Source organism: Chrysemys picta, chromosome 6, assembly GCF_011386835.1.
Source record: "Chrysemys picta bellii isolate R12L10 chromosome 6, ASM1138683v2, whole genome shotgun sequence".
Lineage (NCBI taxonomy): Eukaryota > Metazoa > Chordata > Testudines > Emydidae > Chrysemys > Chrysemys picta.
Genome location: NC_088796.1, coordinates 16,592,144 through 16,617,029, shown reverse-complemented (window position 1 = coordinate 16,617,029; position 24,886 = coordinate 16,592,144). Strand labels below are relative to the sequence as shown.

The 24,886-nt window shown below is 45.9% G+C and overlaps 1 long non-coding RNA gene across 1 annotated transcript in view; it reads left to right on the top strand.

Annotated features, from left to right (window-relative positions):
* Positions 1-23,568: 23,568 nt before the first annotated feature.
* LOC135984200 (uncharacterized) overlaps positions 23,569-24,886 on the top strand; it is a 48,433-nt gene continuing 47,115 nt past the window's right edge. The window contains exon 1 of the long non-coding RNA XR_010602094.1: positions 23,569-23,788. This is a non-coding gene — a long non-coding RNA (uncharacterized LOC135984200). The remainder of the gene's footprint in view (positions 23,789-24,886) is intronic.

The window sequence follows — 24,886 nt, the reverse complement described above, 5'->3', positions numbered from 1 at the left end:
GGGAATGGGGCAAGAGGAGAGGGATGTGGGGGAGGGGGATATAGGCAGAGGACAGCGGGAAAGAGAAGGGAATAGGGGAATGGGGGGAGGGAAGCGGGAGCTGCAGGCAGCGTTACCTCAGAGCAGCAGCAGCTGGGGCTCCCCTTTTAAGCTGACCCATTCCGCCTCCAGAACTGGCAGATCACCTCCAGTGGGTATCCCTGCCACAGGTACCCCCTCTAGTGCCCTCCAAATACCCTCTCAAATACCCCCTGCAGCTTCTCCTCCCCCTCCCTGCGCCGTGTCCTCTATTTGGGAACTTGAAATATGGGGTCGCTCTTTTCTCACGGCCTTGGTTTCTGGAGCTGGCAGGAGTGAGTCCATCCTGCCAGCAGCCACCTGCTCCCAAGGCCTGGGCTGGGCACTGGCTTGCGAGGCTGAGCTCAGAGCGTAGGCTGTGTGACTGCGAGCCTGGCAGCCATGGGGCTGCAGCAGGGTAGCTAAGGGGAGCAAGGAGTGTGGGGAGACTGACCTGGCTGCAATGGCAAATTCCCGGGTGGTGACTGGGGTGTGACCGCACTGCTGAGAGGCAGGTGCCCAAGGGGAATGAGTATTGCGGGGAGCACTTTGGGGAGAGTGTATCTGGGAGACAGCTCAGAGCTGTGTTGCCCACCCTGCCTGCAGAGCACCCCCCCATGCAGAGACAGCCAGGTGGGGAGCAGGGCAGGGAGGATTGCCAGCACAAAGAACCAGGGGCCTGAGCGGGCCGGGCGGCTCCCACCAGCTTCTGATCTGCCAGCTCTTGGCAGGAGGCGACGGTTTTCAAACTGTGGGGTTCATCCCCCTAGGAAGGCATGCCCCACAGTTTTGAAAACCTCTGTGCTAAATGTGAGGCAGAAATCTGGGGGGGGGGGTGTCACATGACCCCATGTGAAACCTTGTGCATTGCCTCTGGGGGGCGCAAATACGATTGCTTGCCCCAGGCTCTGAAATGTTTTGTTACAGCTCTGGACAGAAGGGCAGCACCTGTGGCAGGCCAAACACTGTGGTAGCAGGGCCCACTGGAGAATCACAACACAAAACTGCACAGCAGTTCTTCCAGCCCCTTTCACAGAAGAAAAAATATACTTTCCCCTATGTCATAGGGGTGGTGATTGGCTTGAGGGTCAGACACAGTATGAGCCACCACTGCTCAGACCACCTGGAGCCACTTGGTTCTCCTTTCCTTGGGGACCTGTACCTCTCCAGTCTGATGCTGTGCAGCTTTGTTAATGTTAAAAGATGCAAAGCTATTAATATTGTCATGGTAGCTGTGATGACTCGGATGGGTAGGCATGCGAACGAGCACTGTGTAGTTCAGTGAGGCAGAGTTGCTATAGTAACAACTGTAATGAATATATATACTACAACCCTGTTTAATCAAAGCTCCCTCTTCTCCTAAACATGATTTTGAGCCCTGTTGTGAATTACATACCCAGCTGCTTCCTCCTCCTCTCCCCTCCATTTATCAATATGGCTTTGATGCCCCTGAAACATTTCAGATAAGCACGGTATGGAAGATGGAAACCAAAAAAAACTTGTTATAGTAACATGAAAGTTCAAGGCTGCGTGTCCGGCTAAGACAGCTTGAAGGAGAGAGATTTAAAAACATTTATCCTCAATGGGCATAAATCAGTGTAGCTCCATTCATTTCAATGGTGCCATGTCAACGTACACCAGTTGAGGATCTGGCCCAATATGAGTGAGGAACATTAAATGCCTTAGTCACAGTGAAACATGCTGCAACATCATTTCTTCTGAGGGGGTGATTCTTTAAAAACGGTCTTGAAATTAATCCAAGAAGAATCATAGAATCGTAGGACTGGAAGGGACCTCAAGAGGTCATCTAGTCCAGTCCCCTGCAGTCATGGCAGGACAAGTATTATCTAGACCAATGACTCTCAACCATTCCAGACTACTGTACCCCTTATAGGAGTCTGATTTGTTTTGCGTACCGCCAAGTTTCACCTCACTCAAAAACTACTTGCTTACAAAATCAGACATAGAAATACAAGTGTCACAGCACACTATTACTGAAAAATTACTTACTTACTCATTTACTAAGCTAGACCATCCCTGACAGGTGTTTGTCTAACCTGCTCTTAAAAATCTCCAATGATGGAGATTCCACAACCTCCCTGGGCAATTTATTCCAGTGCTTAGCCACCTTGACAGGAACTTTTTCCTAATGTCCAACTTAAACCGCCTTTGCTGCAATTTAAGCCCATTGCTTCTTGTCCTATCCTTAGAGGTAAAGGAGGATAATTTTTCTCCATCCTCCTTGTATCAAAACTTTTATGTACTTGAAAATTGTTATGTCCCCTCTCAGTCTTCTCTTCTCCAGACTAAACAAACCCAATTTTTTCAATCTTCCCTCACAGGTCATGTTTTCCAGACCTTTAATCATTTTTGTTGCCCTTCTCTGGACCGTCTACAATTTGTCCACATCTTTCCTGAAATGTGGCACCCAGAACTGGACACAATACTCCAGTTGAGGCCTAAACAGCGTGGAGTAGAGCAGAAGAATTACTTCTTGTGTCTTGCTTACAACACTCCTGCTAATTCATCCCAAAATGCTATTTCCTTTTTTTTGCAACAGTGCTACAATGTTGACTCATATTTAGCTTGTGATCCACTATGACCCCCAGATCCCTTTCTGCAGTACGCCTTCCTAGGCAGTCATTTCCCATTTTGTATGTGTGCAACTGATTGTTCCTTCCTTTTATAGGAATACTTTTGCATTTGTCTGTATTGAATTTCATCCTATTTACTTCAGACCATCTCTCCAGTTTGTCCAGATCATTTTGAATTTTAATCCTATCCTCCAAAGCACTTGCAACCTCTCCAGACTTGGTATTGTCCACAAACTTTATAAGTGTACTCTCTATGCCATTATCTAAATCATTGATGAAGATATTGAACAGAACCAGACACAGAATTGATCCCTGTGGGACCCCAGTCGATATGCCCTTCCAGCTTGACTGTGAATCACTGATAACTATTGTCTGGGAACAGTTGTCCAACCAGTTGTGCACCCACCTTATAGTAGTTTCATTTAGGTTGTATTTCCCTAGTTGGTTTATGAGAAGGTCATATGAGACAGTATCAAAAGCCTTACTGAAGTCAAGATATAAACATCTATCACTTCCCCCCTATCCACAATGCTTGTTACCCTGTCAAAGAAAGCAATTATGTTGGTTTGACATTATTTGTTCTTGACAACTCCATGCTGACTGTTACTTATCACTTTATTATCTTCTAGGTGGAGCAAATAATTAAGCAATCAATATGCAAACATTATCTTTCTGGGTACTGAAGTTAAGCTGACTAGTCTGTAATTCCTGGGTTGTCCTTATTTCCCTTTTTATAGATGGGCACTATATTTGCCCTTTTCCAGTCCTCTGGAATCTCTCCCATCTTCCATGATTTTTCAAATATAATTGGTAATGGCTCAGATATTTCCTCAGCCAGCTCTTTGAGTATTCTAGGCTGTATTTTATCAGGCCCTGGTGACTTGAAGACATCTAACTAGTCTAAGTAATTTTTAACTTGTTCTTTCCCTATTTTAGCTTCTGATCACCTCATTTTCATTGGCATTCACTGTGTCAGACATCAAATCACTACTGTCCTTTTTGGTGAAAACTGAAAAAAAGTAATTTAGCACTTTTCTGCCATATCCACATTTTCTGTTATTGTCCGTCCATCCGTCCCCCCCCATTGAGTAATAGGCCTACCCTGTCCTTGGTCTTCCTCTTGCTTCTAATGTATTTGTAGAATGTTTTCTTGTTGCCCTTTATGTCTCTAGCTAGTTTAATCTTGTTTCATGCTTTGGTCTTTCTAATGTTATCCCTACATACTTCTGTTATTTGTTTATAGTCATCCTTTGTAATTTGGAATCCTTTTGAAGTTTCAGATCATTAAGCCAGGGTGGTCTCTTGCCATACTTCCTATCTTTCCTACGCAATGGGATAGTTTGCTCTTGTGCCCTTAATAATGTCTCCTTGAAAAACTGCCAACTCGAACTGTTTTTCCCCTTAGACTTGCTTCTCTTGGGATCATAGAATCATAGAGTATTAGGGTTGGAAGAGACCTCAGGAGGTCATCTAGTCCAACCCCCTGCTTAAAGCAGGACCAGGACCAACACCAACTAAATCATCCCAGCCAAGGCTTTGTCAAGCCGGGCCTTAAAAACCTCTAAGGATGGAGATTCCACCACCTCCCTAGGTAACCCATTCCAGCGCTTCACCACCCTCCTAGTGAAACAGTGTTTCCTAATATCCAACCTAGACCTCCCCCACTACAACTTGAGACCATTGCTTCTTGTTCTGTCATCTGCCACCATTGAGAACAGCCTAGCTCCATCCTCTTTGGAATCCCCCCTTCAGGTAGTTGAAGGCTGCTATCAAATCCCCCCTCACTCTTCTTTTCTGCAGACTAAATAACCCCAGTTCCCTCAGCCTCTCCTTGTAAGTCCCAGCCCCCTAATCATTTGCCCTCTGCTGGACTCTCTCCAATTTGTCCACATCCCTTCTGTAGTGGGGGGGTTGGAGGGAGAGGACCAGAACTGGAAGCAATACTCACCAGTGTCAAATAGAGGGGAATAATCACTTCCCTTGATCTGCTGGCAATGCTCCTACTAATACAGCCCAATATGCCGTTGGCCTTTTTGGCAACGAGGGCGCACTGCTGACTCATATCCAGCTTCTCATCCACTGTAATCCCCAGGTACTTTTCTGCAGAACTGCTGCTTAGACAGTCGGTCCCCAGCCTGTAGCGGTGCATGGGATTCTTTCTTCCTAAGTGCAGGACTCTGCACTTGTCCTTGTTGAACCTCATCACATTTTATCTTATCTCCCCACTCCTGTAATTTGCTAAAGTCTGCCTTCTTGAAATCCATTATCTTTATTGTGCTGTTTTCCCTCCTACCTTTCTTTAGAATCATGAACTCTACTATTTCATGATCACGTTCACCTAAGCTGCCTTCCACTTTCAAATTCTCAACCAGTTCCTTCCTGTTTGTCAAAATCAAAACAGCCTCTCCCCTAGTAGCTTTTTCCACCTTCTGAACTAAAAAATTGTCTCCGGTGCATTCTGAGAACTTGTTGCATAATCTGTGCCCTGCTATACTATTATTTTCCCAACAGATGTCTGGATAGTTGAAGTCCCCCATCACCATCAAGTCCTGTGTTTTGGATGACTTTGTTAGTTGTTTAAAAAAAGCCTCAACCTTGTCTTCTTCCTGGTTAGGTGGTCTGTAGTAGACCCCTACCATGACATCACATTTGTTTTTTACCCCTTTTATCCTTACCCAGAGACTTTCAACAAGTCTGTCTCCTATTTCCATCTCAATCTCAATCCAATTATATACATTTGTAATATATAAGACAAACCTCCTCCCTTTTCCCCCAGCCTGTCCTTCCTGAGCAAGCTGTACCCTTCTATACCAATATTCTAGTCATGTGTATTATCCCGCCAAGTGTCATAGTTGTGTTTATTAACTAGCATTTCCAGTTCTTCCTGCTTATTCCCCGTACGTCGTGCATTAGTATACAGACAACTAAGATACTGATTTGATTTCCCCCCTACGTTCTCTCTTGTCTCTCCCTCATCCCTGCTATAACAGCCCATGCTCCCCACAGATTCCAACCCTTCTCCCAGGTCTCCAAGTTCTTGACTTACCTGTCACCTGCCCCCGTCGAACCTAGTTTAAAGCTCTTCTCACAAGGTTAGCCAGTCTGTAGCCAGATATGTTCTTCCCCTTCTTCCAGAGGTGGAGCCCATCTCTGCTTAGCAGCCCTTCTTCCTGGAACAGCATCCCATGGTCAAGGAAGCAAAAGCCTTCCTGGCAACACCATCCTCGCAGCCAAGCCTTCATCTCCAGTTAGTGAGATGTGGCAGGTCTGGGGGTCTAAAACTCACAGCAAAAACTCTTCATAGAAGAGAGGAGTAAGGGCTGCTGTTTCGTTCATATATTGAACGCAGGCTGCACTGGTGATGCCCCACATAACTCATTAAATCATTGCTATGTTTATGTGATTTTCTAAATTGTATATAATGAAAGAAATAGTCCCCCTCTATCGCTTTTGAGCTCATGTTTTGTGCTCAGCCCAGTAGCTTATTTTGGCTTCTGTGATGGTGGTGGCATTAGCTTTATTATTGCCAGAGACTTACTGGCCCCTTAGGCATCAATACATTCTGGACTCTTTCATCCCAGCTGACCAGACATCTCAAACCCATTTGGTCTTCAGAGGACTAGCCCCTCTCAATTTCACAGCTCATAGATCCATGCTGACAATTTAAAGCCAGAAGGGACCATTAGATCAGTGGCTTTCAACCTTTCCAGATTATTGTACCCCTTTCAGGAGTCTGAGTTGTCTTGCGTACCCCAAAGTTTCACCTCACTTAAAAACGACTTGCTTACAAATACAGACATAAAAATACAAAAGTGTCACACACACGATTACTGAAAAATTGCTTACTTTCTCATTTTTACCATGTAATTATCAAATAAATCAATTGGAATATAAATATTGTACATACATTTCAGTATATAGTATTTAGAGCAGTATAAACAAGTCATTGTCTGTATGAAATTTTAGTTTGCACTGGGATGATTTAGTTGGGGATTGGTCCTGCTTTGAGCAGGGGGTTGGACTAGATGACCTCCCGAGGTCCCTTCCAACCCAGATATTCTATGATTCTATGATTTCACTAGTGCTTTTTATGTAGCCTGTTGTAAAACTAGGCAAATATCTAGATGAGTTGATGTACCCCCGGAAGACCTCTGTGTACCCTCAGGAGTACACATACCCCTGGTTGAGAACCACTGCATTAGATTATCTAGTCTGACGTCCTCTATATCAGAAACGCTAGAATTTCATTGAAGTACCCCTGCGTTGAGCCCAATAACTAATGTTTGACTAAAGCATATCTTCTAAAAAGGCATCCCGGTCTTGATATGAAAACATCCAGAGATGGAGAATCCACCTCTTCCATTGGTTGTCCATTCCAATGCTTAATCACCTCACTGTTAGAAGTGTGCACACTAAGGCATTTTCTCAGGCTCTTGAATCATTTTCGTGGCTCTTTTCTGTATCCTTGCCCATTTTCCAACATCCTTTTAAAAATATGGACCCCAGAACCAGATGCAGTATTCCAGCATCAGTCTCATACTGCAATATACAGAGGTAAAAGCCATCTCCCTACTGTTCACTTGAGGTCCAGAGATAGTATCCAGGCCTCCTGACTCCCAGCCCAGTGCTCTTTCCACTAGGCCGCGCTGCCTCAAAATCCACAATCATAAATATCCCTCATAACAGAGAGCCTGATGATTTGTACATACCACCTACACGTAATGTGTTACACTGAGTTTCATATCAGTACCCTGAAGAGCAGAATCTGGCTCACAATCTTTCGCCCCACGGTATTACAGCCAGGCGTCACTCAGAACACAAAGGACAAACCAGAGAAAATTGTAAAATAATACTACTTCTTTACAGTTATTGAAAAGCTGCAGTAAAAATATAGAAGTGAACAAGAGACTGTCTTTAGCACAGATACATGAACTTTTATCTACATCCAAATCTAAGGAAGAAGTCTTACTGTTTAGATATAGGCAGGTGAAAGGACAAACAAGCCATTTTATCTCTGAGCAAAGAACAAACACCAAATGGCGAAAGTTACCATCCTTTGGTAACAGTCACATCCTTCACTGTTCCTGCTCAGCCAAATGGGTTGAGGTTTAAGCAGTCCCCTGGTTAGCCCCGTCCTCATAGATTTTAAAACCAGCCTAATCATGATAGCTAGAGATAACGCTAATTTCCTTTCTCATGTATAATGTGGAACTGCAGCAGAAACTGCATGGTAAAGGTGGTAACTGCCTTTTCATTATGTGCTCATTAGAGTTTGACTGCCCTGTAACGTTGCCAAAACAAAATTACTTTGCTTAAAATGGATCATGTGTGATCTTCTGCCACAGGAGGATTTGGGGGGTTAAATTTGATGGGAATTTGACATGGAGTTCTTGACAGATGAGTGTTTAAAAAAAATCAGAGGTATGTTTCACTTTGGTGCAAGTCTCCTAAGCTGTTTTTGGCCTGTCACATCTCAGAACCTGTTTGGTTTACAAACTTCACATTTACTTGTCCATCCTCTCCCACCCGTGGCTTTGAGTATTTTGGGAAAGTTTGAATGATTACTATTGGAAGGAGTGCTGATGCCCTCCGCCAATAGCCCAGTGGTTAGGGCACTCCCTGGGAGGTTCCAGATGCAGGTTCAAATTGACACTTTGCATGATTCAGAGCAGCAACTTCACCCCACATAAATGCTCTAACCACCAGCCTATTGGGGAATGTTGCTTGAAGATGTTCCATGCTGTATGTAATACATAAATATTCATTGGGCCAGCAAGAGAATGGGAATGTTATGATAGGCCAGCAGTTAGAGCACTCAGTGGGGAGGTGGGAGACCGGCATTCCAGTCGCTGCTGTAAATGTGCTTTACAAAAAAGAGGGAGACTTTAAACGCAGGTTTCTCACCCATGCTAGATCAGTGCCTCGACTATTTGGTATAAGGGGGAAGCCCTGCTGCTATCTGTCTTTTGTTAAGGCGGGCGTGCTCAGCGCACACCTGCAGGCAAGATAGGCAGGGGAATGCCTAGCTTAAGAATTCCACTGGGGCATAGGTGTGTTAGGTCATGAGTGCGGGGGACTGGATTAGATGACCTCTTGAGGTCCCCTCCAGTCCTACAATTCTATGAGTGTAGGTGCCTAGCAGGTTGGTGGTGTCAGGACTTTGCACATATCCATTGGCAGAAACTTAGGGGACTTTATGAGTGGAAAGAGGTGCCAACGGACGTTAGGCAGCAGCTGAGTGGTGGTTCTGTGAATGCCGGTGGTGCCTAAATGTAGGCCTTAGGCACCTAACGGGGCAGTTAGACAATTAAATGCCCCTTGTGAATCCAGCCCTTGGTGTGCTTAATATAACATCTTTTGCCATAAAAGAAGAACAAGTATGTAACTTTGATCACTTTGCTTGTTAACTTCAGTTGGAATTTTTGGGGCCCAGCACCTCTTAAAAATCAGGCCCAGTGTCTTTAGCCGCTTCTGGAAAGTGCCTAGAAGCCAGTGGAAACTGCTGCAATAAAATTAATACTATTAATAATTTGATGATCTGCAGGTAGTAACACCTGCGCTGGAAGGCCTTTTTCCACCCACTGAAGCTATGGAAAGAAAACTTGTTTCTGAGTTAAGTATATGTGATTCTTAGACCGTTAATTTTTACTGCATTAAAAAATGCAGATGGTAGAGAGGGGGATGACTGCCCTCTCCTGGTCATTTGGTATATGGTAGCTTATGATTTTCATTCTTTTACATCACTTGATTAAAGCGGAGACTAAGCCCAGTAGCAAGTTGGGGCCAAATTCATATTGATTTACACTCCTTGCAATGCCATTGACTTTAGGGGTTTGCTTGGGGTGTAACTCAGGGCAAAGCATGACACTTTCAATGTTGTTTAATAAGGTAGCATAGGGGGAGGGATAGCTCAGTGGTTTGAGCATTGGCCTGCTAAACCAGGGTTGTGAGTTCAATCCTTGAGGGGGCCACTTAGGGATCTGGGGCAAAATCAGTACTTGGTCCTGCTAGTGAAGGCAGGGGGCTGGACTCGATGACCTTTCAAGGTCCCTTCCAGTTCTAGGAGATGGGATATCTCCATTTAAAAAAAAAAAAAAGATTTAAAGCCCAGGAACTACTATATAGCCCTCTCTCCCTCTGCGTATAAAAGGGCCTGTGCATATGAACTGCAGAATACGAATGTGGTCGTCCTAGGTACCATTACATCAGAGCTCCATCTCTGGACAGGAGTGACAGGCTCACTCAGAAAAAGCACATGAGAGAATACTCACTATTCACAGCTGAGACCAAGGACGGGCGAGATGTAATGGGATGGGAAAGGAGCCCCTAAGTGGTTTCTTTTTCTTCCTAGTTATATTGACCCTTGAAAGTAATCAATCCCATGAAAGCTCAAAAGTCCTTCAAGGTGTAATATGCCAGAATTATCAAGGCAAAAAGGGACTCTCATTTTATTTGTTGGTCCAGTAGAAAGTCTCATTGTCTGCCTATCAGATCTTGAAAGACAAGGAACCCAACCCTGTACAGTGCTGAGCATCTTTGTTTCCTACAAAGGAAAGGGGAAGGTAGTGTAGCCTAGTGGATTGCTCACTGGACTGGGATTCACACAAAACCTGAGTTCTAGTCCCAGCTCTCTCCTGCGTTTACTAGGTGATGTGGGGTAAGTCACTTTGGCTCCTTTGTCTCACTTTCTCCATCTGTAGAATGGGTATAATGATATTGACCTTCCTTGAGATATATCGATATTTGAAAGCTCCCCTTTCAAGAGATGGTGTACAAAGGGGTTGGTGAAGAAGAAAGGAAAAGGGTGTATGAAAAATATACTAAGAGAAGACTGTCCTGTATTTATTCTCAAGCTGGAAAAATAACACTTCACACTTATATAGTGCTTTGCATTTTAAATCCTCAGACTGCATTAGTCAAAAGTATTATTGTCCTCATTTTACAGATGGGAAAAGCTGACAGAGAGGCAGTTATTGAGTGTGAAGCAGAGATAGCCGGGTGGGGCAATCTCTCACTTCTTCCTGACTCCCTTGAGCTAGAGGTGGGCGTGTACCCTGAAGCACTTGTTTAGAATTGTGCAAACTGGAGCAGCCCTCGGCAGCAGGGATTATCCACTCCATTGACGACATTGGGAGGGGAATGCCAACTCAGTTCATTAGAGTCACTTCCTCTGTCATTCTGTGCAGCTTCCCTAGACTACATGCTGCAGCTCTCTACATAAGAACAGCCATACTGGGTCAGACCAAAGATCCATCTAGCCCAGTATCCTGTCTTCTGACAATGGCCAATGCCAGGTGCCCCAGAGGAATGAACAGAACAGGTAATCATCAAGTGATCCATCCCCTGTCACCCATTCTCAGCTTCTGGTAAACACATGCTAGGGACATCATTCCTGCCCATCCTGGCTAATAGCCATTGATGCACCTATCCTCCATGAACTTATCTAGTTCTTTTTGAACCCCATTATAGTCTCTGAACCTTCTAACAGAGCAGCTGTCAGCATTCCACACAGACATTCCCCTTCTGTTAACCACTGCATAGAAAAGGCCCAAAGAACACTTACAATGATATGTAGCACTTTTCAACCATTGATGAATTCTCACCATGTCCCTGTGAGCTAGTTATATGTTTTATCCCTATGGGGAAACTGCAACAGAGAAGTAAGGGAATCAGTGAGAGATCTGGGTTAAAATTCAGAGGGTCTTCACTCCTTGCTGTAGGCTCAGACCAATAGAGCACATGCTTCTCTCCATAAATAAGGCACTTAACAGCACGGGATGTTTCAAACAGAGTTACTCTGGAAGGGATCACACAGCTTTCCTAGATTTTAAACAGGACAGAAGCCAGTGAATTCAGCCAGCATAGTCTAACAGCTGAGTTTCACACAGGAAGAGCTTTTTCACTGCCTTTTCTTATCAGAAAGCTTTGAGATACTCTCACAGAGCTGGGACCAGGCATTTAGGTTTTGTTAAATACAGCAGTTATTAACGCTAGTGTTAATATATGCAGGCTTCTGCTCCTGTACTATGTAAGATCAAGCTGCGGGGAGGGATAGCTCAGTGGTTTGAGCATTGGCCTGCTAAACCCAGGGTTGTGAGTTCAATCCTTGAGGGGGCCATTTAGGGATCTGGGGCAAAATCAATACTTGGTCCCGCTAGTGAAGGCAGGGGGCTAGAGTCAATGACCTTTCAAGGTCCCTTCCAGTTCTAGGAGATGGGATATCTCCATTAGAAGCTACATTTCCCTTCCTGTTCCAACTTCAGAGGACTCGGATACTGATCCAGTGTCCCCCAATGCATCAAAGCACTCACATGCCCAGCTTAAAAATCAATGGAATTACCCCTGTGCTTCAGAAGGTCTGCTGCCATGCTTAGAGTAATACGGATGTGCTAAAGCACATTGTTGGATTGGACCCATGGGGTCCAAATCTGCAAGACACTGAATGCCCTCCTACTTCATTCAGCAGGAGTGGAGCACATTTAGCACCTCCCAGGGTCAGAGCTGTGGTTTCTGCTCACCATACACAGATCTGCCTCAGTTGTATTTCTCACCCCCCCAGGTGAGCCCCAATGTCCCAACACCAACCACATTCTCACCCTTCAGTTCTTCTGCACATCACAAGTGATAAACAAATAAAAGGAAGAAAAATAAGTGCATGTGCAGGCCTTTCCCCTTGATAGTGAGTGTTCCTAAGCATCTGTTTAAGACGTCTCCCATGTGGGTTTGGCCTTTGGGTTTTCAGTCAAGAGTAGGCAGTGGAGTAAAAGTCATAACTTACACCAGATCACCAGCAGAGGGCAATCATTCCCCACCTCACATCAGCAGCTGCATTACTTAGGGCTAAGATTTGCCACCTGTAATCTCAACTGAGACGCGCGGTTCCTCTTCCCACCTGTTCAGTGAGTGGGAGAAAATTGCCCTCCAGTGCTGACAGTAACATTTCTTGTAGCTCACTAAGAGGAGCATGCTCTAGAATGATGTGTTCCTGCACATCCAGCCTCCCAGACACCTTTCTGATTCAACCGGCCTCCAGCACTCAGGCCTGCCTCAGAGACCCTCTGCCCACAACTTCAGATATTCTTGTTTCAAGTTGATACTGCAGTATGTGCATCCTAATTGCCTATGTGTGCGTCCGGCCCAGGGACAATCCTGTTGCTTCATAAGTAAGGGTTGCGTTTTGAGCAGCTTTCAGTAACAGAACACAGATACTGCATTTTCCCATTCTCAGCAAATTTTCAATTGACACTTAGCATGACTGTTGAAGCATATCATTACCTGGCTGCTGTGTGCTAAAAGAATAATATACACAGTAAATGCAGTGTCATCTGTCAAATAACCTGTCTTGCAATGCTCGGGGGAAGGCCAAATATGAACACTCCTGTTGAAGCTGGAAGGATTGTCCAGTGGCTAGGGCCCTACTCTAGGAATTAGGAGACCTGGGTCCAATCCCATGCTCTGCCACAGACTTTTTATGTGACTTGGGGCAAGTCACCTAGCCTTTCTCTGCCCCATCTGTAAGAGTGGGGATAACAGTACTTCCCACATTCCAGGTATTGAGGATAACTACATTAAAGACTGTCAAATGCTTTGAAATATGATTAGAGCCTGTACCGTATCAAGATGGTTTTCGAGATTACATGCACAACAGCTGGCTGAAATTTGCTGCTTTGGGGCTCTCTTAGCCTGGAAGGTCTTGCTTAGAACGGAATCTCTCTGGGACAGGGACTAGGTCTCCACAGGAATGTGGGAAGCCCCTAGCATGCTGTTGGCAGTACCAGACTGCAAATAAGTACTACAGCTACTAACAGACTGACCCCCAACCAAGCCTCCAGATCTGGGTGCCCCTAAACTTGGAGGGTGTTTGAAATCCAAATCCAGATACAAATGTTGCAAGTTATGAAATGAACCAACACTCCAGATCCAGACACTCCTGAAATGTGATGGGTTCAAAACTGGGCCTGCGTTTTGCTGCCTGAGCCCATGCGTAGTTTCAGTTTGCGCTGGGCTCATTTCCCTAATACGTGCAAACTGCGAAATTCAAAGCAAAAAAGGGAGTAGAACCTGCTACATTGCACCTGGCTGGGGGGGGGGGGGGTGAAGAGCGGGGGAGACAATACTTTGCCACAGAGCGGTGCAGACTCCCCAAGGCCCCACCTGGGCTTCTTGTGAGAGTTTCAGGCTGGTAACAAAACATTCCCATAGCTACAATATGACCAGCCAAGATTTTTAGACTAGGCTCCATATTTAGGCACCCAAATAAGTGGCCTGATTTACAATGTGAGTTGCTGGGGGCCCCTTACTTCTGAAAATCTTGGCTACAGTCTTTCTGCATACAAACCTCCTACTGAGAACCGTGGGCGTTACCCAGGTGCAAACAGTGCAGGATCAGGCTTTCAAAATGCTTGTTGAAATGGTTTTGCTAAAATATACCCATTAAATCCCTTTATCCACTGTACTGTCCTGTCCAGCATGATGATAGCGGCAGTTGTCATTTTCTCTCATGCACCAAAACCAGACATGTTATCCAGCAGTTCTTCACCAGGGCTTTAGTGTGACCACTCCTGGAATATTTTGAAATAGAAAAGTAGTTATTGCCAGATAGGAAAGTTAGCTGTCGATTTATAGTATGGTTGGGGGCTAAAAGAGCAAAATGATAGGTGAAAGGAGAGTCTGGGCACCTTCTTATCGTAAAGATACTGAAACTGGAGGGAGTTCAGAAAAAGGCATCAAAGGTGATCCAGAGGGCTAGAAAACATGAGTCAGAAGGGAAGATTAAGGGCACGATGTATGTATGCAGTATGTATGCGAGCAGGAAGGGAGGGACATGGTAACAGGGTACCTGAAAGATGCAAACACCAAGGAAAGAGGCATAGGCACCGACTCCGTGGGTGCTCCAGGGTTGAAGCACCGCCGGCAGCCCTGCTGCCCCACCTCCCCTCCCCAGAGTGCACCGCATCCCCACTCCTTCGCCTACCTCCCAGCGCTTCCCGTCCAGCTGCCGCCAAACAGCTGTTTGCACGCTCCGGGGGCAGGGGAGGAGGCGGGGAAGAGACGGGGATTTGGGGAAGGGGTTGGAATGGGGGCAGGGAGGGGGCAGAGTTGGGGCAGGGACTTTGGGGAAGGGGCTGGCCTCGGGCAGGGCAGGGGCTGGCCTCATGGAAGGGATGGGGCTGGGGGTAGAGGGGGTATCGAGTACCCACGAAAAACAGGGGAAGTTGGCGCCTATGGAAAGAGGAATTATTTCGTGTCATCCAAGGGGAAACAATTCCCAGTTATGGGATGAAATTAAGGATGGGGAAAATTTTGACTGACTGTCACTGGAAACCGCTATGCTGTGAGAGGGCTGTGCTCCCCAATGGAAACCTCACGTAAGAGCACTGAAGTACATGCTGCAGGGAACGCTCCTGCACTGGCAAGGAGAGGGACTACAGGAGCTAACTGGTCTTTCCCAGCTTTACTTTATGAGAGCTATTCCGTATGGACAGTGATTAAGATTTGCACTCTATCTGAACTCTGAAAAGCCACAGGCTAGGAGTAATTTAAATAAATGCTCTCTGCTGTCCCCTCCATATGTTCAATGGATGTCGCTCTGTGATTAGACAGCTTAGTTGCTCAGGGGCTCATAGAACGACATTTCCACATTTTGATTCAGTCTGAGACAAGTTCGCATTTTTACAGTGGCCTCCGCCTTGCTGGGCCTGGCAATGATGTCATGCAAACACGCTGTCACCGGCAGTGCTCTGCAGAGAACCCTGACCCTGCACTCCATCCTCAGGCACAACCTCCTTTCACTCCAGTGGGAGAGAGGAATGCGGGGTCAGAATGTAGCCGTGCACTCTCAGAGCAAACATTTTAAATAAGAGACCCATTAGACAGAGGTGGGGGTGGTCAGAGCATGGAGACAGCATTGGCCAGTGGCCAGGGACTGCAAGTCAGTTAGACTTGGGTTCCATGCCTCATTTGCCCACTGATGTGCTGTATGATCTTGAGCAAGTCATCTCCCTCTGCCATTCAGTTCCTGCCTCTGTAGAAAGTGGGAAATGAAATTACCTCAACCTCTGTAACCCACTGAGATTTCCAGATGGGAAGTACTCCGTATTAAAGGTAGAAGCACCCAAGTGAGTGCAGTAATTGCCTTATTTTGCTACAGCTGCAGCCTTTACAGTCCAGTATGGATAAATAACACAGGATTGTTACTGGCATCTGAAGAAGTGAGGTTCTTACCCACGAAAGCTTATGCTCCCAATACTTCGGTTAGTCTTAAAGGTGCCACAGGACCCTCTGTTGCTCTTAACCCAGGATTGTTTCCCTTCGGTTTGCTGCTATCACACACACACAAAAAAGATCTATTCCTACTTCCCTGTCCTCCCAGGAAGGACAGATGCAGGTGATTGAATAAGTGAACCATGTAGCATCTCTGAACTGCTTTATGCTTTTTCCCATGAGTGTTCTCCCAAGTTTCTTAGACATTTCTGGAGACTAATTTATCCACACACCATGGCACAAGTGCCCTCGCACTGCCCCAACCCTGCTTCAAAGCCCCTGGCATCTAGGAATGAAAGCGTCATTAATTCTCCCTGGCCTATTCAGTATTGATCACCATGCTAAGATTGCTAACATAGGCATCAACTTGTAGGCTGCTAGGGCTTTCTCAATTCGGCGGTGAACACTAGGCCCCCAGAACTTGTCTGAGTCCATTCAACTCATTTTATATGGACTACTGATCCGATGTCAATAACATTCTTTGGCTCCAATGTGTACTAGATCTGGATCTGGTGACTTAATGATGGAAAGCTTAGCATCCCACTACCCGATTCTCTGAGTATCCAGTGCCCTTAGTCATATGGGCTTAAGGAAGGAGGAAGAGAGCACAGGATCAAGAGATATAGACTGAGCTATCAGGCCCCTCCCCCAGAGCTAATAAATCAGACCCCACAGAGGAGCTTTGTGTTTTCAACCAATTTAGTCTGCATACGTGATTCAAAGAACGGGAGGTGCAATGCACCTACAGGGTCCCCCTGCGGGGAGGGAGGGAATGTTGGGGACTGTGCCCCATGATAGTAGCCCGTGCTGTGTACTATGCAGGAGTGAGCTGGAAATGGAGAATCATTTTAACCAACTTTGTCTGGTCTGCCACAGTCAGTGCCTCGGTTGTTTGTGCAGAGTAGATGCAAAACGAAGAAAAAAATCCTCCAAAGTTTAGTGATCAAAATTGGATTTGCCATAAACTTTAAGTAGGAGGGTGAAGGGGAAAGGGGACAAGTGGTGCAAAATAGTGATTGCGTTCTGCCCGTGAAGAAATGGTGCCTGTACGGACCGGCCGACTGGAGTACGTGCATCCCCTATAAACGTTTCTAGTGTTCCTCTTTCTGAGCATGCCGCTTCCCCCCACACCTGGCGATGGTAATCCCACCAAAATGCAAGGCCCACTCCCACCTGGTGGTCAGCTATGGATTGCTTCAGATAAGGAGGTGTGATTATAGAACTGCACCAAGAGGTATTGACCTCGGATACCAGTTTATTTGGCTTGGCATCTTGCCTAACATGTAGCTCTGTATAGGATCAATGGTGCCAGTGTAACCCAGGCCTGCTCGGTGTGGGGCTCTGTCCACTAATGGCACCTAAACCATTTAGAGATTGAGTCTGCTACAGCCTTGGTATGCAGTAGAGGCTCATACACTAAGCTTCAGAGATCCCAGGTTCAATCCCACCTGCTGACAACTGGGCCCGTTGGCTTTGCACCAGGAGGAGAAAAATCAAAGTATAAAGTTGCGAGAACTGCAGGCCCTTCATTTAGCCCTCACTGGCCTGAAAGAACATAGATAACACAACACATTTTGTGGCTACAATCTGACCCCAACCCTAACTGCCTCACTCAATAACAGGCTGCTAATTATTGTGATTGTACTGCTGAGCCAAAAATTAGTTTTAAGAGCTAGAAAACAATTTTTAATAGCTGGATCTACAGTAGTACCAGCTAGGGGCTATATAGTATTTCAAACCCCTTTTCACTATGTGCTTTCAATGTGTGCTCAGGACATCTACAAAACGTCACTTTGTTAGTGGCCCCAGGTCACACAGCTTTGGGGTCATGGAAGAGGCCTGATGAGCCCTCACCCCTGTTCAGGAGACCCCCAGCCCCTTTCTGCGAGCTGGGGTTGGCCTTCAAAGGGTCACACTCTCCTCCTTGGAGCTGGGCTGTAAGTTAGCGAGCGGTAGGGCCTTAGCCAACATCACCCTCAGCTGGCCCCTGTTCCCCAGTCAGTCCTTAAGCTCAGCGAGTTCCCAGGCTGGCCTTTTCATGCTTGCGGCTGCCCAGCTGTGAGGGAGGACGACAGGCAGCATATAGACTGATCCTCTTCCTTAAAGCTCACCCCAACTGGTTGGGTGAGAGGGGAGCCTTGCACCACTCCCTCTGCAAGGCTCCTGGCCCTGGGCCCTTCAAGAAACAATTACAGGATTTCTTCCCCAACCACCACTTATTCCCATGGCCACGTCCTCTCTATTATTATCTTCCAAGTCCTTACACACACACACACACACACACACACACACACACACACACACACACACACACACACACACACACACACACACACACACACACACAAAAAGGGTCATGCCATGTGAAAGATGAGCTGACCCCTAGGCAGCACTACCCTTCCGGGGCAGACGACCCCAGTTGCAGCTACCAATTATGTCTGCTCATTGTATGGGGTGAAGGGATAAGGGTACAAGGAGGCTTCCTCTCCCCCCTGCAACACACGATTGCATCCCCCTGCATTTAGGGATGCATAGGGACTGTTCTGGTGCTCCTGAAGGCACAAGTCACCCCAAAGTAAGAAGGGAGGTGGTGCCCTGGCTCCAATCCCCTCTCCACCTGCCAGTAGAGCTGGCCAGAGCTGAGCCAGGGTCATGCAGTACCATCCTAAAGAACCAAACAGCACATGCACTCCTTCTTGCATGTCAGCTGCTGTGGGAGAGAGGATGTTTGCTAAGAATCAGTTTCCCCTTGGGTGGTTAGGCTCCATGCTGCTCAAAGCACAGGACAGTGTGTAAGATGTGAAGAACGGTAGTCAGCACAGCTTGGAGACAGGGAGGGGCACCCAGGCCATGTCCTGACCACTTTCACACAGTTAGATAGGCAAATTACATCTCTTGACGGGCAAGAGACTAGTAAAACCTGCTCGGCCGGTCAAAAACCAGGCAGGTGGCAGCCCTATTTTTTTCTTTTTTGTGAGGCACGTAGAACTTCACGTACACCCATCTTGTAACTAGTGGCCACACACGTCGCAGCTGGTGCCTGGGTCCCCCTCTGCATGTTCAGGGAGCCAGGCCCTCACCTGCCGGCTGCCAAAACCCCAGCAGCTCCCAGCGCCGGGAACCAGGACCTGTCACCCAAGGGTGAGGCTCATCAGCAGGGAGGGGTAAGGTAAGGAGTGGGGTGGGGTAAGGCAGGGGCTGATGGGAGGGGCTCTCTCAAGGGCTGAGGCTTCTGGCAAGGAGCAGGTGTAGGGGGTCCTTGCTGGGGGTGGTGGTCAGGTGACTCTCGCCCTCCTCGCCCTACACAGACACTTTAAATGGCACTCCACTGCCCCCAGGCAGGAAGCATTCTGTAGAGCATAACTATAGTCCAACCCCATTTATCCGACCCTCCATTATCCGGCTCTCCATATTAACCGAACAACCAGCGCACACAGGTGCAGAAGCGGGAGATCTCTCCTGTAGCCACTAGATGGCACTGCAGCCCCGCACTTTCCCATTCTCTAGCTCAGTAGTTCTCAGACTTCATTGCACTGCGACCCCCCCTGACAACAAAAATTACTATGTGACCCCAGGAAGGGGGACCCAAGCCTTAGTCCACCTGCTTCCCGCTGCCCCGGGTGGGGGAGCCAAAGCCCCATTGGCCTGGGTGGGGAAGGGGTCGAAGCCAAAGCCCAAGGGCTTCAGTCCCACGCAGGGGGTCTATAACCTGAACCCCACCACCCACGGCTAAATCCCTCAGGCTTCGGCTTTGGCCAGGGCAGTGGGGCTCTGGCTTCAGCCCTGAGCCCCAGCAAGTCTAAGCCAGCCTTGGCAACCCCCTTAAAACAGGGTTGTGACCCACAGATTGAGAACTGCTGCTCTAGCTTATCTGAATTTTTGATGATCTGGCCCTGGTCCCAGTTGGCTCGGATAAATGGGGTTCTGCTGTAGTTGTCTAGCAGACTTACAAATAATGCTACATATTTGTTTGTCAGTAGATGGCACACTTTATACTAACCAGCTACACTACAGACAACACTTAGTTATGCTCCTTTTTTAAGAGCCCTCTCCTAGCATCAGTGACCCAGACTGACTAGTGGGACTGGCTGAGCAGAAGTGTGGTCAGAATAGCTTGTCTCTGGTTGTCTTAGACTCTTCTCCATACAGCAATGTTTTGTACGGGAATTACATTCTTTGTGTGTGCTGAGCTGTCTCCTTTCACCCCTCCAAGCCAGTAGTTCGTTTATGCTCACCGTGATTCTCCTCCATAGCATTATGCAGCGGTGGAACTCAGCAGTAATGTTTTGTTGGGACAGTCACTTGTCAATACCACATATAACTGATAAATGCATTTTTTTCTTCCTGTGTGCCTATTAAGCTAGACAGCACCAAAGCAGTTAACAGTGGTTGTGAGCATGGAATCTTTCAAATTTGAAAAAAAAAAATTAAGGAATTCTTGTTATATTAAGTGTCATTCAAAAGCCTATTTCACATCATGCGCCTGGTGTCAGCTGTCCCACGATGGATCTGATGTTGGGTGGAGTGACTGTTTGGAGCTGATGGAATGAGCTGTAAAGTGGTCTGTCCTCCTGTTGCCTATTCCTCTCTGCACTCAGCTGAATATTAGTCCTAGATGGTTTCAACTCCCAGCAGCCTCAGTTCTATTGTTAGACCAGGCTGATGATTTTCATTTTTTTAATCTGTTACATTTATTGTCAGTTCATGTTGAATGCTTTGAGAGAGTGCTGAGCTAGATTGTTAAAAGAGCAATAACCACAGTGAAAACAATATAACAGAGCTGCCTATTCCGTCACAAGGATGTACATGACATCAATACTGATGGATTGCAGCCCTGCTCTGTGTGTTTGCCAATGTGTCATGCTGTTCGTTGCAATGAAATGTTTTCCCCTCCGGTCCAGCTTCACAAGTGAGAAAGATGGCTGGTTGGTAAATGTACCTTTTGGCCACTATGAAAGCTAGAGGGTAGGCTAAGACCACATACAACTTATAATATCCCTAATAATTGGCCATATGTGCCCTAATGTTTTTAAGATGTGCTTATTTAATAAACCGACACTGCATCCAGCATGAAATGGCAACGGCTGATCTTTAGGGAGCGTGGCGAGCAGTCACTGCGGCAGTGCAACTCAACTCCAGCTTTTCACCTCCATCCCCTTTCTCCTGCACACTGTTTTCAAGGCAGCAAGTTAATTGGCCATTTATAGCTTTATAGACAGGCTGGGCACAGTGTCAGCTGCTATGCTGGTCCATGCCAAAATGTACAAGACGAGAACGAAGGATCTTTGCTTCTCCAAGGTTTGATGCTTTCAGGAATTGTTTCACGAGATGCTTTTAGCACAGCTGTAAAGCACAGTCTGTACCCATATGAACCGTAAGCCATTTTCAGTACACTTGGCCGAAGCCTCCCGTTCAGATTATTTTAATCAGAGATCTCCTTATCAGCTGCATGATTAAAAAATTCTATTTCCCTCCTGTGGCAGGGCCACCTTACCCTGTCTGGTTTCAGGCGGGCTGCGGCCTCAGTTTCCCCTCACTCAGGCTGACTCTCCCACCTTCCCAGGAAGGACTTGCTGCCACGCCCATGTCTCTTTCTAGGCCCAGTTTTAGCCTTCAAACACAAAACTTAGGAAAAACATTAAACAAAAACAGCTGCTTTGCCCACCCTGGTTCCAGCTCCCAGAGGCTCACTTAGTGCTGAAAAGGAGGACAGACTCTTCCCATCAGTCCCGCTGATTCAGTGGGTACTGCAGGAGCCCACCTCCCTCCTACTGTGCTTCCTCCACCCTTTATAGAAGACACCGGACCCCTTCCCAGCTGGTTGTGATGAATGAACAGGACTGACAGCTCCCAGCCCTTAAAGGGCCAGACCACCCTGTTCCACCTCCAGAACCAGGAAGTACCAAAAGAAATCTTACATGAAAGTCCGTTCTCACAAGCCTAATTCTGAAGGCTGGAGCAGTTCAGATACAATTCGTATAGCCATCCAAATCTTCTGGCTAGGTTCTTATACCACATCCATCACAACGGTATTCAAGTGAACACATACAGTTATGTTTTTCATTTCCCCATTCTTCTTTATGGAGATTTTTTTTTTGTCTGCATCATAATGTGAACGGTGAGCAGTACTTAAGAGAACACTAAGTGAAGTTAAAATAGCAGGCTTTACAGTTCATTGTGAAGGCACTGAACTCCTTGTTCATTCCGACCTCTTCCAGAAGTCAGTTCTACAGTATGGTGCCAGTTGTGCCAGAAATCTGTCTCCTGGGTAACTTTTGGATGCTTAAACCAAATGAATCAAAAAGCCAGCGCCTTGCAGAGTCCCCATACACACACTTCTGTGGTAGCACAGTATCGATATAAGAAATTATGGACATTTAGAACATGAGCTTGGAAACTGGACTATCTTTTCCTTTTATTTTATAAAGCACTAAGCCCCTTGTTAATGCTCCACCAATCCTTAGATTATCAAATGTGTAGGTAATCCTGTCCTTTTCTGTCTAGAGTCAGAACATTCAGACACTATGCAATGGGGTCATTTAGTAAGTTCTGAGGCAGTTTAGAAAATAGTAAGTCGACTCTTCAAAGCATGCTTTGAACCATGATGTTCACCGTGAAATTTTCTGGGTGCAGCTCTTCATTGGTGCAACAATGAAGTATTAAAGTTGTTCTTACAGGGAATCTGTCCAAAGCATAACAATTTATGCAGATTTACTAAAAAGTCATCCTTATTTTCAATGCAGGCTTAACCAGAGTCACACTCAACCATTCACGGCTCCCTTTAGACCAGACTGTCCTGCCAGAATGGATAAGCTCTAGCAAGAAAGGGTCTTTTCAGCCAAATTTTGCTTATTTGAATAATAAAATTCTAGCCTTTCAGTTTAACAAAGTGAATATTATAAGCAGTGATTCCACCATCCAGTTTCCAGAATGTAATTGTCAAGGCTGATTCCCCACTCTGGCACTTTGAGTGCAGAAGGTTGGGGCCCGCAAGGATTTTAATAATTAATACTGGCCACTCCAGGCTTGTATTACACTCCCAAGGTTACAGCTTTTCTCTGATCTTGGATGGGTAGATGCTGCCACCATCCAAGTGCAAACCCCCCTTTTTTGGAACCCAGGAAGGCGCACTTGGGAATTCCTTCCAGTGGGGTCCCCTCAAGCCCTTTCGCCCCCCACTCTGGGGAAGAGCTGAGAAAGAAAACAAAGGAAATCAGCTGTTGCCACCAGCTAATTAAACAACATGCACAAACCTCTTAGGGACACAAAAATCTAATCCTGTTCTTTAAAAAGGTACATTTTATTAAAAAGAAAGAAAATACATCTGGAACTTAGGCTTTTTGCTAGGTAAAAAAAAAAAAAGCAATTACAAGGATTAAGCATCAAGATAGCTTCTTGAGTTCCAACTTAAAGGTTACAAGCAAAACAAAAGCATTTGGGGTTAGCACAGAGGAGTCCACAAGCCATAAAGAAATAAAAGATATAAACTTAATCGTGTCTTCCTAGACATTTCCTGATCTACTTACATATCCGGGGTTCCAAATGAGTAGTTTCTAGGTATGATTTGATGATTTTCCATACCTGGCCCAAAGCTTTTTACAGCATAGTTTTAGCCCTGTCTCTGCTCTGTCCCCTCTCTGGAGAACAACAGACAGAGACAAAGGAAAAGTTTTTTCCCCCAAAATTTTTTTAAAAGTTCTAACCTTCCCATTGGCTCTTTTGGTCAGGTGTCCACTCCCTTCCTTTTACCTATGCAGGGAGACTTTTTAACCCTTTACAGATAAAGCAAGTAGAGAACAACTATCAAGAGGGATTCTACAGCTAACTGCCTGGGTGTCCACAAAAGGGAGCTACCCCCACTCTCATTTATCACAGTAATTAATGTAATTTTGTGGTCACTGTCTTCACAAAATTTAAGATGCCTGCAGTTTGAGATTACTAGATTCATCAGAATTTTGTACTGTCTTAAAAAAAAATCAAACTGTCTCTTTGAAAATGGGAGAGAATTTTATATGAATAAACACCACATAGTATATTGGTGCCCTCTTGAGCTCCCATTACAATCAGAGAAACCTGGATCAAGTCATTAATTATAGTAACAGGGCAGCCACTTCCTGAGCACTCCCTCATGGCCAGAGCTTGCTCTGTAAGCATCCTGCCTCAGTTTACCCTCTTTAGGACTCCTTAAATAAACTCCACCAGTGCAGAGGCCTTTAAACATTCCCCTTCTAGATCAAATTTATTTATAAAATTTGAAAACAAACTCACTCCTGCAGCTTCTCCCCTTTCTGGTTCTTCCCTGATTTTGGCAGGCCACTCAGCCGTACCTGGCTGAAGTCTTTTCTTCCTGGGGTCTCAAACTCACTCCTAGAGTCTTCTAATTCTCAGTCACTTTGCTTTGCCACCATTTCCTCTTTTATAAGGCCCAGGTGCCTTCCCTTGAGCTCAACTGGGCAGCAGGTAATCAATCCCAGCTGCACTGGATCCCGGCCCCTCATTCCTTCTTCAAGGGCCCAATCACCCTGGGATACTGCTTGTATGCAGCATTGTACAGTATTCTTATTGTAGATTCCAAAAGGTTCTGTTGCTTTGAAGTTGCTCAAATATAGATTTGTCTTAGATGAAAACAGACATTATAAATCATCACCAATAGTCTGATCTCCAACATCCCTGTTTATAATACCGCCAGCCATAGCTCTGTTCAAGGGCTCCATAGTGGCTTGTATAGGAAATAGTTATTAGAGTGCCCACACAATCATATTAAAAAGTAGGGTTTAAGTAAATCTTTTGCATAACTTCAATGCTAGCCCTAGAATAGCCCATTTAATGCAGTTCTGCGATGGGGCCAAGACTCTTTAAACAGAATTGCAATAAAAAAGGAATTCCTACAGGTTAAATATTTGAAAGTAGATCATGAATAGTCCTGGGGATGACTGCAGAATTCCTGTACAGTATTTACAGAGATCTGAGAT